A 16,596-nucleotide genomic window follows, 5' to 3' on the forward strand; every position below is an offset into this window, starting at 1 on the left:
GGAACATAGTTAGCTGCCCAGGGTACCAAAGAAAACGGGTTGCTATGCAGAGGAAGGCACTGGTAGTAAACCACCTCTGCTGTGACTCAACAGCATGTCCTCCTTTCCCCACAGAGACAGAAGTGATTCTACCTGGGCCCTTGTGAAGCACCTCCTAGTTCAAAGGGGTTGGGGGAAGCCGGATCAGGCTGTTTGATTTGGGAAATGGAGGCTTTGTGCAATAAATGAGTGCTAGGAAATAACTGATGGTATCAAACCAGCAAATTAATTTTAATTCAGCAGATTTTCCCCCTGAGTGCCCCCTTGAATCTTTGCTGCTGAAACTATATAAGTTTCACCTCAATTCTTAAATGAAACAAGCAAAGAAATGTATCCTGGAACCTGTCACCATATAGCCTCTGATTTAGATTTGATGGGAAAGAGATGTAAAAATGTTTATTTCCAGTTTCTGTCCAAAGCTGGCACATAATTTATCTTTTAGGCTGCAGAATACAAGGAAACTCAACTCTGAAATAAAAACTCTGCTATGCATCTGGATTCTGCCACAAGGAGACTGGCTCTTTTAAAGCCATGTTGTTCTTCAACCACGTCATTTCATTGATTTTTTTAACACTGTCTTTCTACCACAGAGATATGGCTTTTAAGGCTGCTATTTCAAGCAATCAGAATGCAACACATAATTGGGGGGGGACTATATAGTGCAGAATGAGCCTCTTGTGGCGCAGAGTGGTAAGGCAGCCGTCTGAAAGCTTTGCCCATTGAGGCTGGGAGTTCGATCCCAGCAGCCGGCTCAAGGTTGACTCAGCCTTCCATCCTTCCGAGGTCGGTAAAATGAGTACCCAGCTTGCTGCTGGGGGGTAAACGGTCATGACTGGGGAAGGCACTGGCAAACCACCCCGTATTGAGTCTGCCATGAAAACGCTAGAGGGCGTCACCCCAAGGGTCAGACATGACTCGGTGCTTGCACAGGGGATACCTTTACCTTTACCTATATAGTGCAGATGTTTAAATTTTTACCTCAAGGTTTACCCTCTGCTGCCTATTGTTCGCCCACTCATGGTGGCTGCAGCAGAGGTCTCTTCCCGCACGTCCATTGGGCCTGCCTTCAGCAACTGGATGTTGCCAGTTGGGGGGAGGGAGACGATCTTCCCCTGTTCTGCTCTCATTCTGCCGGAGAACTCTTCTTGGCAGCTGTAGTCATCGCAAAAAAGGCACTAGGGAGCAGATGTTTTGTGTCCTCCCTCCATGCTTCAAGGATTTCCTGCCACTGCTGCTAAATGTTAATAAGACCCCTATTAACCAGTGTTGCTGGAAATTAACACAAATTCATCCGTCAGCACCCTGACGAACCTGGCTGTTAAGATGTTACTCCAAGGTAGGTTTCAAAGGGAGAAATAGTATTAAATCTTATGACTTATTTTTCAGCAGAATTTAAGTATTCTGCTGATGTTTGCAGTATGTATCTGCAATTGATTTTAAAAGTAAGTGCCATGGGGGCAGCTCAGCTGGTAACCTCAGATTGCATGTGTTGTACCAAACATATCTATTATTATTTATTTCCCACCACTTATACCAGCTCGTAGCGGGTTAAAAAACCCATTAAACCCCCCGTTAAAAGACATAAAAATCACAACATGGCAGAACCCCCCCCCCACTCACCCAACCCACTACTGGAGGGGCGGGAAGTAGGTCCATAAGATGATCTACTATTTACACCTGGGGGGGGGGGAGTCATCGATCTTCCTTGCTGACCTCAGCCTCAACCATAGACCTGGCAGAAGAGCATCATTTTGCAGGCCCTGTGGAGCACCAGAATGCTCTGGTGGGGTTGGGGGCACAGTTGCTACAGATCTCCAGTTTTCTTGTCATGCTGATCTGGGGTTGGGGGGGGGGTGTCTTCTGTATCTCAGGAGCAGCATTTGCGGGAGAATAGTGACCGGATACAAGTTTTGTTCTGCTAATGGAAGTGTCTGTCATCAGCAGATATAGTTGGCAGGATCCTACCCACTGGCAAATATTGAGAGGGGACAGGACTACTTGCCTTTGACCTGAAGCCAGGCTCTTGGGCAATTGGCTCCAAGGAACCATTTTGTTTCTAAACAGGTAAGAGTTTCTGTGACCTGCACTCCTTTGCCCATCCTTTGAGATTTGCTGAAGTAAGCACATATTTTGAAACAAGGGAAAGGCTGAAGATGAGGGAGCTGGTTGCAAACCTGGAAGAAAGTCAAAAGAGGAAGGCTTGTTGAAAGAGTGTGCCAGTATTATTAGCAGTTATTCATAAGACAATGAATCATTGCAATAATCGCTTTGCGTGAATTGGATGAGAAAGTGCTAAGAAATGTACTACTTGCATAAATTACTATTTTTATGCTTTTGCTTTTCCCTTGTGTTCTGCAGTGCTACGATCTCCCATGATACCCAGAGGGGAAATCTTGCTTTCAATATTGTGGGAAGACAGCTGGGGAACAGCTAAGAGGAGTATTACCACAGCAGAGCTTTGCATCTCCTGTTTATTTGGCTTAGATTTGTGGATAATTATTTTGCAATGAACATTACAGATTTGCAGGTTGCAAATGCAAGAAGTAAAATGTCCATTTTGCTGCTTTGCAAATCAACCTAAGCATCTCCTCTGCTCTTGTTCTCTGTTGCAGCCCTTTCTGCTTATCACACAATACAGAGTCAACTTATTGTTGGTTTTGTGCCTTCTGCTGCTTTACATGGTCTTGTATACATCTTTGGGTCAGGAGTCTCATAGACCAGATGGCTCTACGCCATAACATTCTTACTAGGGCTATTTAAATATGTGGTTTGGGTTCTGTATCTTGCTTTCATTTGGCCAGCTTCCCATCAATTACAAAGGCAGCCTTTACCGAGGAAGCACCTTTCTAAGGTGAATGGATCCTTTCTTGCTGGAGTGGATAAACTAGACTCTGGAAGAATGTGTTCCATCTTGAGGGCCTTCTCTGCAGCAGAGACCAGCACTGTGAACATGAAATATAAGGTCCAAACTATGGTCACATCTTGGCTTTCCCTGTGCTCACGCTATCTTAGACAGCATCTACCCAGGTATTTTTGGCACATGGGCAAGTAGAGTGTCCCCACAGTAAGGGAGAGCATCCTGGTGCCTAATTTGTGCATGATTCCCCACCCTTTCTGGGTAAATAATTTTATTTTAACTGAACTGGAGGGAAGAGACTCCCTCTGGATGCTCAGTCGTAGGTATCCTGGAGAAGAGGAGCAAAGCTAGCTTCTGCCTCCAAAATGCTGGAACTGAACTATGTAGTCACACACAGAGAACTTTAAACGGCTATTTAAACTGACCCACCTTTAAAAAGGAGCAGTAGGCTGACATGAGGGGAGGGATGTTCTAATATTCAATCATGATAGGGATGAGTGGAGAGAGAATATGAAATGACAGCAGACCAGGCAGTAGGGAAATGGGATGTCTTGTTACCCAAAGTACTGGAAAAGAGTTTGAGAAGAGCAATAAAATATTCCTTCTGGAAGCCATCCCAGGCAGATGATCCTCTCTTGTTGGGCCAGAAAATCAGAATGCACCTTTGGTAGTACGCAGCATCTCCAATGAGGAGAAAAGAGTAGAGCAGTATACTAAAGGATACAGGTATTCTCTGAGCAGTATTTTGAGTGAAGTGATGAGAATGAGGACAAGCAAGCGCCTTGAAGAAGAGCTGAATATTTGATAACGTTTCCTGATACTGCAATCCAGCACAGTTGGGTAAGTTCTGAAGAAGCAAGGGGAAGCCTCTGGGTGAGAAGGGGGGTCTCTCTGCAGTGATTTCAGGGGTGAGAAAACTATCCTTGGGCGTCAGAGTGAGCCTTACATCACTAAGCCTTATCCTGTAGTGGTAGAAGAACAGGAGAACAACCCAGTTTGCTCATGTCAGGGGTCCACCCTCTTGCTATATTTTCATAGGAGAAGAAAGGCATCCATATTTAGAAGCAGTAACTGGCTGAAATCCAGGTCGAGGGGGCAGTGTCTGGGGCAGGGTGCTTGTCCTCTACCCTTTTTGTTGTCTCTCCAGAGCAACTGGCTACCTGACAGGGCTCTTTACTGCTTTCTCTCCTCTTAAGATCCATTATTATTACTTCTAGTCTTCCCATCTGTCAAGCAGGAATGGTCTTGGAGGTCACATCTCTGAGGGTCTCTAATTGTTCATAAATTTTTTGCATTCATTTTTATAAGTAGGGGTTGTTTGACTCTAAACTTTCCAATAATCTGCCAGTGTTATTAATATAGGTAAAGGCTTGGGGGAACACAGGGCATGCCACTATAGATTAGCTTTAAACAGATTGTCTTCAACTGGAGCCTTGCCATTAGATATGCAATTAAAGTCTGGACTTCTTTCTCTCTGAGTACAGGGATTCCCCATTATGGCAATCTTAATAATAGGTGTTGTGGCCTGTTAATACCTTCATCATGGAGTATTTCTGCAGAGTACTTTCCCCATCAATTGGAGCACTTTCTGAGGCTTGCGTGCAATCAAGCTCTGGAGTTCCTTATGTTTTTTTATTAGGTCAAAATCTACCCAGAATTGATTTGGGGTTTTTGCAGAGTAGTTACTTAAATTAGCTTTAATGTAGATAATTAATGCCTTCAATAGTTCTGGCTAGAGTATACAGCCTTTACCAATTTACTAAGTGTTTGTTTGGCAATAAAATACCCAGCTTGCTGGGGGGTAAAACGGTAATGACTGGGGAGGGCACTGGCAAACCACCTTGTATTGAGTCTGCCATGAAAACGCTGGAGGATGTCTACCCAACGGTCAGACATGACTCGGTGCTTGCACAGGGGATACCTTTACCTTTACCTATGTTTGGCATAATTACACATGGAGTCTAATTATCCAAGCTATAGGCTAGTTTTGGAGGGCTTTGTTTACATGAAATGAGATTTCGTTCCTTGAATCATCATTTTGTATTATATTTGTATTATTAAAGGAATGTCTGGCTGTGTTTCTAGATTCTTACTAAGAGCCTTCATCCTTGAATATATTTCTTTTCAATCTATTTCTGCTCCTGATTCTTTATGATAGATCCTACTTAAGTATAGATTCAAGTGGTAGCTGTGTTGGACTGAAGTTGCACAACAAAATTGAATAAATCATTGTTGGTCTTAAAGGCGCTATTGGACTCAAATATTGTTGTATTACTTTTAAGTATATACACTTCCCACAAAGACTTACTGTGTATCTCTTTCATAGATTGTGCCTTCTGTCTCTGCCAATTTTTTGTCTGTTCTGCTTTAATCAACTTTGTCACTAGATCCTGCATTCCCCATGATATTCCCCGCTTTGTACATGGTTATCTGCAAGTAACATCTGGTGCATTTCTTTGGATCCCTGCAGTGAATGTAGTTTTTATTTTGATTAATGCACTCTTGATGCATCCCTATTTTAATTAGAGGTCCCCAGTACTACCATTCCAGTCTTTTATCTCTATAGCTGTTGTTACTGAAAGGCATCATAATGCAATTTCAATTATTCAAAGGCAAGGATGAACATCAAACCACACAACCGATCAGAAAAATGTAAAGCTGCTGAATATAGTCATGCTTACTGATAAGCTGTGCAGGCATCATTTAACAAGCTGAAGAATTCTACTCATTTTTGACATGATAAAATCAGTGGTAGGTGACCTTTTGACATTATTTGTGTGAACATAAGCCCTTTTTCTTCACACAACAACATACAACACAGGGAGAGAAGAGATCCTAAATGAAAACACAAAGAGTTTTCAAGTAAGGCCCCAGATAGTGGTTAATGACTACATGATTTACCATTTGAAAATGGAAGAGGAAAGGCCCTTTGTGGTGACAGTAATACCAAAAACTGACAAGGTAAATTGTCCTTAAGATCAGTAGAAACAGTATGGGATGGGGGTACTCTGTCCTATCCAGTAGCACACTGTAGTCTAAGGTGACCAGATTTTAACATTGGTAAAGCGGGACACCATTGACGGGAGGGGGGGGTCTTGATTAAAAATTTGGTCTATATGGAGCAACAAAAAAATTCATAGAATGCATAGAACGCAAAAATAGTATTGTAATATATATATTTTAATTTCAACATAAGTACAATTTGCCAGGTACCCCTAGATGTCCCTCCAAAAGTGGGACAATCTGGTCACCTTACTGTAGTCCCCACCTCCCTCCGCTTTGTGTGGACAGAGAAACATAGCATGCTTGCGTGGCCTTCCAAACCTCCTTCCCACTGACACCGCAGTGCAAGCGGATCAGATTTCATATGGTCTCTGTGTCCTTATAGTCCTAAGCACCTTTCGGTTTAATTTGCTATTTAGTTGAATGTGTTAAGATATCCCTGTGTTTCTGGCCCTGAGCACTCTTCCCTCTCCTCTTCTGAAAAGGATGTGCCTTTCTCCACAGTCACCTTAATTATCTTCAGTAAAATCGAAGGGATTTTTCCAGGTACAAATGAAAGGTGGGCTGTATAATTCTAACTCATCTAAGGCCTGGAGGATGATTTACTTGACAAAACAATGTTTATTGATTTCAGCAGATTAACTGCCAAGTTTATCAGCATTTAAGCTATAGGAAGCAATAGGTGGGAGGGGAGGAGTGGAAATGTAGAACAATGGGACGACATTTGCCCTTGAGTAATCTGTTCCATTAGCAAGGGGATCTGTTGGTCTTCTGCAGGCCAAATTATACGAGGCTTCAGTTGCAACTGCAGCTGAGAATAGCCCTTTTGTTGAAGTGCAAATCAAGTGCTTGGCATTTTTCTGGTACTTCCATCATAATCTATTATTTTGAGAAATGCTGCACATGCTTCATTCATCACAACAGTGGCACCTTGAATAGCAAGTGATCCCCATCCTTGTGCAGTTTTTTGTCTTTTAATCTGATGTTTTGCATAGCAGTCTCCATTCTTCCAGACATGGCCACCAAGGTACATAAAGTGATTGCTACAAGCAGGGCTGTGAAACATAAGGTTCGGAGGCTGGAACCAGCCCGTTTAGGGCTCTTTCCTGGCCTGTGAGCAACTAGTGTGACGAAGGGAACAGGAGGCTGCCGGGGGTGGAGGATGGGGGAGAGCCACTCCTATGGTGCACAGCAGAACAAGCTTGTCAGCAGTAATCAAACAGAACCCCTTCCCTTCAGTGGCAGTCTCACCAGTAAGTTGAAAGCTGCTCCGTTCTCATTCAGGATAGCTCAGGGTTCCAAGGCCTCCGGGTTGCAGGCCTCTCTGCTCAGCCTGCATCTCCAGGGGTGCTGTTCTGGATGGCCGTGGGGATTGGCGTTTGCATGGGGGGGGTGTGCAGATTATCTTCCCCTGTGGCCTGCTGGCAGCCAGTGCCATGACCATATTCACACACCCCTATGTGGCCTATGGGGAGCATTCTTCAGCAGGTTCTTCCATATATCTGGGGCATAGCCCTGCCACCAAGGACACAACTCAGTGGTTGTGTGTCCTCCTGGCAGCCTTCAGCTATAGGCCGCTGCATCTTATAAGTGGGATGTCTACCTATACTAATCACTGGGAGATCTGGAGTGTCTGCCAGAAATGTGTATGTTGCCTGCTCCCCCCTCGGGCAATCCAGTGGTCTTCAGCCTGGGGTGACTATAACCAAAACAGAGGGGGAGGATAGCAATGGCTTGAACCCCCAGCATCCCCCCATCATGGATTGCCTGGTGGTCCTGGCTGGAGACAGTTGCTGCCGCATGGGTATCTCTGGCTTATTGGGCTTTGCTTGGCCAGGGTCCTGCTGTACATGGGGCCTTGCACCTGGGCCGCCTGCTTCTGCAGACAAGGGGGAAAGTTCAGTGTCTTCCATAGTGGCTTAGAGGCAGGGGGGAACAGCGGTCATACAAATCTAGTAAATAATAATAAATAATAATAATACAATGCCCAGCTGTTTTGCAATTTCACACTGGGTCCCAGGATCAGTGCACTGATGGCAGGGGATGGGGTTTGTACTCTCCAGGAAGCATGGGGCATCTGCCTAGTGCTACACCACTGGCTCTTCAGTCTGCCCACATGGATTTTCTTCTGTACTCCTCCCCTCTCAGTCCATGGGGGCCTTGCAGTAAGAGTTCAGAGCTTACCAGCTGCTGTCCTTTTTTAAATTGTTATCTCCGGTACCTGGCATTGCATTTCATGGACACATGGCCTGGCCCAACATCATGTCAACTTCAGCCCATGTAACAAATGATTCTCCATTGTAAGTCATTCTGTACATTACAGCCAAATTAGGTATCACTGCCAGTTTGTACTCATTTTTCTTGTTCTCTGTGTCAGATATACATTTCAGCTCTGAACTCCCACATGCATGTAAAAGGTTTTGCTAGGAATTCATACTTAGCCTTCATTCTTAATGTCAGAATGTCAGAATCCTTTAAACTGTTGCATAAAGGACCATTTGGCATGAGCAACACCTTGTCAGGCTAAGTATCAATAGGATTAGGATTAGATTAGCGTGAAGGAGGGAGGTTGTTGTATTTTTTTGCCTTTTTATGTTAAGTACAATTAAGAGGGATTTATGAAGGGAAAATAAGTTTATGGCCTTAAATAAACCAGACCCTTCTCAGGTCTGGATGCAGAATGCGATGATCTTGCAATGATGCCTGACTTCATGCGATGATGCCTGACTTCCATAGAGTGAGTGGAAGAGGGAAGAGCATCTACTGTGGGATCATTCATGAGTCAGAGGCCACTTGGGTGCATGCATGAAGTGTTGGCAGCAAGATTTAGACAAAACAGCAGAATGGGAGACTGAGGGCATTACTACAAAGAGTGACCAGAATGCCCAGAATCTCAAAGTGTAGGTGTGTTTCCATATGATGGAGAGCACACATTCTGGTAAACTGGCAATGTAAGAGGGGAATCAGTTCTTGACCCCATTTATTGTTCTTGACCCCATTTATCAGATTACTTTTCACTTATTCAAACTGTTCAGTGCAGTAGAGTCCAACCTATAGTATTTCAATCCTGTGCTTTCTCACACAGCCTGCTTTACCCTTTTTCCCAGTCCTCACAGATCTTTTGGCACTGTATGCTAGCTTGGTGTAGAAATAAAGAGTGAGCAGATCAAATCATCATCCAGTGGTTCTTCCATGGTACTTTTTAAGACCTTCAAACTGAGTGGGGGGCCTCAAAGGAGAAGATAGGAGGCTCAACTTGGTCCACTTTAAAAAAAAACAAAACTAATACTCTGTATAGTCTTACTTGCTTCTCTAGGTGGGAGGGAGTAATTAATTCTTCTGGTGAAACCACTACTAGCTGTCTTATTGCTTTAGCACTTTGCTTTGTGAGCCTCTTTAGCTGTGGAGATACTGCCCATATACAATGGCAAGTAATACTGTTGCTACTGGCTAGCTAGTGACACTACCCTCTGCCACTACTGATTTTCCCAGGAAGACTCCTATGGTTTTCAGAGTCCTACCCAACCCAGCATGAAAGCAGGAACTAAGGGGCTTTTTGCACGCCTTCAAAATCGCACAATGGTTGCCAATTGGAAACGCTATTGATTTGCCATAACGCACGACGTCGTAGACAATCTGCCACACACCTGAAACCAATCTGCAAAAAGCGCTTCCTTGTAGCGCTTTCAGGGGAATCCCAAAAAGTGGATTCACCCTCCGGAAAGCGCTACACTCTTGCAACCAATCTGCAACACTAGCGAAAAAGACCTGTGCGTTAACATTGTTGCGGTTTCTTCAAAGTCCCTCCTCCTGAGCCTGTCCTCCAAACTTCCGGCGAAGCGATCGCCATTTTTTTTTCTCCGAGCGAGCGGGGATAAACGCACCAGCAAGCCTCTTTCTGTTTAGAGGCTTCCCTGGCTTCAGTCCTTCACCTTTAGTCACTAAGCACAAACCACAGAAAAGCCCGTTTGCTGAAATAAAGTCCCTTTATTTTTTACACATTAATTCAGCCGAAAATCGGGCCCGTGAGAGGAGGGGGGGGGGAATTTTTTTTTTCACTCGAGGCAGCGTGGCAACGATCATACGATCAAACGACAGCTCACATTAGGCAGCTGGATGGGTCTCTCCGTTGCAACGAATCTACACAGATTTGTTACAATGGGTCTGTTTTTTTTTTTTTAAACCTTTCTTAAAGGGAAAGGGGCTGTTTGGGAGCATGCTAACGGCTGCCCATTGGCTGCTTGACGGCCAGGGGCGGGACGAGCTTGGCAATAGGGCTTCCTTTCTAGCGATTTCTGCCGAGACCGGAAGCTGTGGAAAACGCTACAAAACGCAACTGGATTCCACTACAAAGGCAGGTATGCATAACGACGAATTCCACTATTTTAAATGGCGATTTTTCATTCAGTGACCAATTTGCAACAAAGATCCCGGTGCGTAAAGCCCCTAAGTGTTATCATTGTTCCCTTCCCCCAATACTGTTTTTTCTCCTGCACATGCCTCTGTTGGTAAATCATTATTCTGTAGTGGTTTGGAGGGGATATCATACAGGCTGTGCTTACACATGGCCCAGCTATCAAGGGGTGTGTGTGGGGGGGGGTAGGAGTAGGTGTTGAGTAGGGCTGTGCATTAAATGGCCCCAGCTATTCCCTAGGCTATTCCTCTCAATTCCTGGCAAATAGATGGGGAAGACATGGAGATAGTGACAGATTTTATTTTCCTGGGCTCCAAGATCACTGCAGATGGGGACTGCAGCAAAGAAATTAAAAGATGCTTGCTCCTGGGGAGGAAAGCTATGGCAAATCTAGACAGCATCCTAAAAAGCAGAGACATCACCCTGCCAACAAAAGTGCGTTTAGTCAAGGCTATGGTCTTCCCAGTTGCAATGTATGGCTGCGAAAGTTGGACCATAAGGAAGGCCGAGCGTCAAAGAATTGAGGCTTTTGAACTCTGGTGCTGGAGAAGACTCTTGCGAGTCCCTTGGACTGCAAGGCGAACAAACCGGTCAGTCCTAGAGGAGATCAACCCTGACTGCTCTTTAGAAGGCCAGATCCTGAAAATGAAACTCAAATACTTTGGCCGCCTCATGAGAAGGAAGGACTCCCTGGAGAAGAGCCTAATGCTGGGAGCGATCGAGGGCAAAAGAAGAAGGGGACCACAGAGAATGAGGTGGATGGATGGAGTCACTGAAGCAGTAGGTGCAAACTTAAATGGACTCCGGGGAATGGTAGAGGACAGGAAGGCCTGGAGGATCATTGTCCATGGGGTCGCGATGGGTCGGACACGACTTCGCACATAACAACAACAACATTCCCTAGGCATATCCATGCAATCTGTTCTCATGTGACATTTGAGCTGGCTCTGGGTGGTGTGGAGACGAGGGAATCTTCCTCTGGGGACCTATGGTGGGCTTTGCCACTTGTTGCCTTTGACACTATTTTAAGTGCAATTTCTCACTGAGGCTAAAGGAGGCAGAATGGAGTTTTCAAATGCAAATACAGATTTATTTAACATCTGCCAGCCATAATCGATCTCCCCCCACCATTTTTTTAAAATGTGTTTCTAATTGGCTCATTTCCCCCACTTACTGTTTTCTGAGAAAGGCATAGATTGAGGAAAGGAAAGGAGAAGATTCAGAACAGAGAAGAAGAGGATGATTGGTCAAGTGCCTGAGCTTCTCAGCTTGGAACTCTTAACTAGAATGTGGGGGGGGGGAGGGGGTTGGTGACTGGGGACATCAGAGGTCTCCCTTTGAAATTAGTGCAGAGTTTTGCTACAGCAATGAACCCTTTGCTTCCTCTTCTGCAAACTGACTATGTGGGAAAGCCACACAGCCTGTCTGTCCTCTCATCTTGTCAGGCTTGGCAAGTGCCTTGTCTATACTGGCTGCTGCCTCTTGTATAGAAGCAAGGAAGCTTCTTACCAGTTGAGAGGACAGAAGCTGAACCCCAGCGGAGAGGCAATCTCCCATCTGGTTTGCAACTCAGCAGCAATCATTTTTATCCAGAAGTCAGTCTCTCTGATTCAAAGTGGACTTACTTCCTCATTGTTTTTTCTTTTGTTAGCCATAGGGATCCCCTAGGTTTTCATCTCATATCCAGGAAACAGTGATCAGTTCCCCAGGAGAAAATGGCTGTTTTGTAGAGTGGGTTCCACTGAGGTCCCTCCCTGCCCCAGATCCCAAGCACTCCCGGCTCTACCCCCAAAGTCCCCAGGTATTTCCCAGCCCAGAGATGGCAACCCTAGTTAGCCATCTTGAGCAGATAACTGGAAAGGCATCATATAAAAATTCAGTAAATAAAATCATTTAGCTATAGGACTCATGTCAATTACCTTGCTAATGCTAACTTGAATTGGTAATTATGTTAGTTCTTGTTTTGTTTTTTAAAGAAATGCCATCCGCACCTAGAGGTTCGCCACCAGCTCAAGCGAGTCGAAGGTAGTTTCTGGTTTCTCTCCTTGCTGTTCATTCGGCTAGGAATGGAAACTCCATTGGTGTCATTTGAACACTGCCCTCTGTATTTGTATATAGCTAGAAAAGGGATATTGGGAAAAATAATTAATGACTTGAAAGCCAGTCAATAATGTATCTCAGGAATGCAACAGGAATATGTAGGCAGGCCCTGGTGCCTCTTTTCAGTGATCCATATTAACATGAATCAATGCAGATTAGTTACCTTCCCAATCTGGGGAAAACAAAGCCCTGAGGAATGGGGATTGCCCTGGCTAGCTTACCAGTTTGTTTCAAAGGCATGTGTCAGAGCAGCATGGTACCAGATTTCCTCAGCATCAAGATCCATCAGCACCTGTATTCTAGTTCCTTCAGGAATGCACCAGCCATTTTTGCGAGTAAGTCCCACCATCTCTCCCCATTTTATTTCCTGCTACATCCCAGCTCACAGTCTTTGCTCCTTTACCTTCAGCACTCTCCCTTTCCTTTCACTGAGATTCCAGTTCCTTTTGCAAAAATAGTTGCAATAAAGAGAACTTGTAGATTCCTTTGGTTAGTCGTAACAAGACCCATAACAAGTGAATGCAATCTCAAATTATTCAAAGAGTCTTCTAATGATTAGAAACAATACCCTACATAAAACAACATGCCACTAATTCAGTCTGTGTGACCCCAAAGGGTGGAGGATCTCCCAAACATTCCAGTGCTGGAATCACAAGAGAGAAAGAGCAAGCATCCTTCAAGAGCAAGCTGTTGGGCCAGCCTCCTACACCACAATTCTGTCTTCAAAGTGGCCATCAGAGGAAACACACACCACTTGGAAAGATCCAGTGAGAGTGTTTGGAATCAGCTGATTGTAGGATCTGGTAAAACCTAGCCTGGAGATGTAAAACTGCTGCCTTCAGCTGAAGCAATGTGTTTGTGATATGAGGACTTTGTTTACTCTGATAATCCTGGTTCCTGATATGTGTGAGTTCCTTGCCTTTGTAGACTGTCTTGGAGATTCTGGCTCCTTGCCTGATCTCAGTTACCCTTTTGTCTAACACATTCTGGTATAAATTTGTATAAGTAAGGCAGCAACTGGTCAAAGTGGAAAGAGAGAAAGGCCTCCTTAACTGAAACATGACCTGGTCCAAGAGACAATGTTAGTAGAATCACAGAGTTGGAAGGGATCTCATGGGTCATCTAGCCCAACCCCATGCACTATGCAGGACATTCACATCCCTATCACTCATCCACTGTAACCTGCCACCCCCTTAAGCCTTCACAGAATCAGCCTTTCCGGCAGATGGCTATCTAGCCTCTGTTTAAAAATTTCCAAAGATGGAGAACCCACCACCTACCAAGGAAGCCTGTTCCACTGAAAAACCACTCTAACTGTCAGGAACTTCTTCTGGATGTTTTGACAGAATTTCTTTTGCATTAATTTAATCCCATTGGTTCTGGTCCATCCCTCTGGGGCAAGAGAGAACAACTCTGCTCCTTATGACACCCTTTTAAATACTTGAAGATGGTTATCAGATCCCTTCTCAGTCGCCTCCTCTCTAGGCTAAACAGACCAAGCTCCCCCAACCTTTCTTCATACATCTTGGTCTCCAAACCCCTCACCATCTTTGTTGCCCTCCTCTGGACACGCTCCAGTTTGTCTACATCCCTCTTCAACTGGGGTGTCCAAAACTGAACACAGTACTCCAAGTGAAGCCAGAGCAGAGCAGAGCAGTACCATCATCTCCCATGATCTGGATACAATACTCTGTTTGATACAGCCCAAAATCCCATTTGCCTGTTTAGCCATGATAGGGTGCTGATTTCAGGTTAGTTTCTGGGCTAATCATGCTGGAAGAACATTCCTTAATCTGTTTTATAATCCTACGTTTGCCACTTTGGGTTCAAAGTGAAAACAAATATTTATCCAGACCTTTGGCTCAAATGAGATTTCTGATAATGTGGTCATATGGATTTGTAGTTCTTTAAGACAAAGTTTAGGGCAGTGGTCCCCAACCCCCAGTCCGGGGACCGGGACGGGTCCGTAGATCAGTTAGTACTGGGCCGTGGCTCCTCCTCGTCATCCTCCCTGGCTGCTACCTCGGGGGCTGCCCTGCCACTCTGCTGCCAGCTCACCTTTGGTATTCTCCAGTGGCCGCCATGGCTGGGGCTCTCCCTTGGCATGGCACTGCGCAGATGCTGTTGGCAGCGCCCCCAGCAAGCAGCGGGAAGTCAGGGGCACCAGCAGGAAAGCAAGCGGAGCAGGGGCTCAGGTGGTGGCGGCGACATACCACGGCAAAAGACTACCCCTCTCCCGGGCCTTAGTACAATTGTCAAGCGTTGACCGGTCCCCGGTGATAAAAAGGTTGGGGACCACTGGTTTAGGGGATCTTTTCTTTGACATGGTCTGTACTTCAACCTAAGTATTACTCAAGTAAAATCTCAACCAGCAAGATTCTTGTTTTAAACCTTAGAAGAACAGAAGGTGTGCCTCTATAGGGGAACTCCCAATATTGTTCTTAGAACTTTGTATGGAATGCTTTCAGATCAGAGGAACCAGGATGTCTTCATATTTTGACTCCACAGAGGCTTATAATCCACCTGAGGAAACTATTTGAGTCACTAAGAGATGGGTCCTGTTTGCTGCCAAAAAACATTTTAAAACTTGTTCTCTGTATTTTGCCTGCTTGGCCTTCTGTTTCCAAGAATCTGTTGTTGTTTTTCCTCATGTGCCAGAGGTAGAAAGAAATTAAAAGGCCTACAAGCTCCAGTTGCATGTGTTCATGTGGATCACTTGGATGCTTTTTTGTCTGTATAGTTAGCTATTTGGATGCTAGCCAATCAAAACTCAAAATGCTTGTCCATTAATAGAGGTATGAAAAGCAAGTTCATACACTCAGCTCTGGCCATTCTGTTATTTCCTGTCTGTCCAGTTTAGAATTTAATAAAGTAGAGAGAAGAACAAGGAGCAAGTAACTTGTATTGATCAATGAGCACAATTATCCACGTTTTGCCACTGGTAACAGATCTGGCTTGGGGTAGGTACAGCAACTCCTGCTCGCTTGATTGAAGAGGGGAGGGTACCGTCCCACATTTGCACAAGTCTGCCTCATCACACAGAGACAAAGTGCAGAGTGTGGATTTGGTTTAGAAGCAACACAAGCAGTCTGTAGGGTAGGATATCTTGCTTCCTCCCCCATCATGTCTTGCTGAAGTCTATTTCTTTCTCCTAGCATTTTTCCCCCCAGCCCCACTCAGTTCTGGTACCAAAGCCAGGCTGGGAGAAAAATGTGGAAAGAAATGGACTGTAGTGAGGTAAGTGATGGGAGGAAGCAGGATGCAGCTTTTATTGTGCAGGTCTTCCCTTTTTTGTTGAATGGATGGATTCAGGGCCAATTCCCATACAGAAAGTCCTCATGACTGCCAGGGGGAATTTGTATCACACATGAGCCAGGAGTTCTGTGCCTCGCGGGGCATATGGGTTATGTGCAGCATGTGGAAAAGAGACTTCATCCTCCCAGATGATTGTCTCAAACAGACATTGTCCTGGAGAGCTGCTAGCAGCTGCACTGGCAAATTGCATGGAATAATGGCTGCAGGTAGGCTTCCCAGAGGAGCAAAGAGCTGCTTGCTGGGTTCATTTTGCTTATAGCATGGAGGGAAGCCTGAAGTTCCTTTTCAAGGTGTGCCAGGGCTGTGATGGGAAAGAAGCTCCATCATGAGCCTGGTAATCTCCAGGTACTACCTGGAGGTTAGCAACTCTACCCTTCAGCTATGCAGCTGTAGCAGGCCTCTCCACTTTTTCTCTCAGAGGGATATGTCATACCTCCATGACTTGCCTCTTCAAATGGCATGCATGGCTGCACCATGATTAGCACCTCCCCCTTTTTGGTAGTCATTCTGACCTTTTAAACTGTCTGTGATATTTAGGAAGGATCTCAGCTGCACACAACTGTTGCCTTTGAGGTGAGCATGTGCTGAGTGCATTGCTCCTCACCATGGAGCAGATATACTTTATGTACAAACACCTATAGACTGCATGGAGAAGAGCATCAAGGTGAACAGGCTAGGTTTCAGTGCTGACTTGAGCTACAACCTGGTGTGTCGGTTGATCTCTCTTCAAGGAAGCAAAATCATTGCATCTGGCCTTTTCAGTGGTTTACTAATCTAGAAGGAACACAAACAGTGAGGGAGTATTCTTTACTCAAGTTCAAAAGCAAAGCATCTTTTTGCTTGGCATAGGATTTGATTGTTTTGTTTT

Source organism: Paroedura picta, chromosome 7 (assembly GCF_049243985.1).
Source record: "Paroedura picta isolate Pp20150507F chromosome 7, Ppicta_v3.0, whole genome shotgun sequence".
Classification (NCBI taxonomy): Eukaryota; Metazoa; Chordata; class Lepidosauria; order Squamata; family Gekkonidae; genus Paroedura; species Paroedura picta.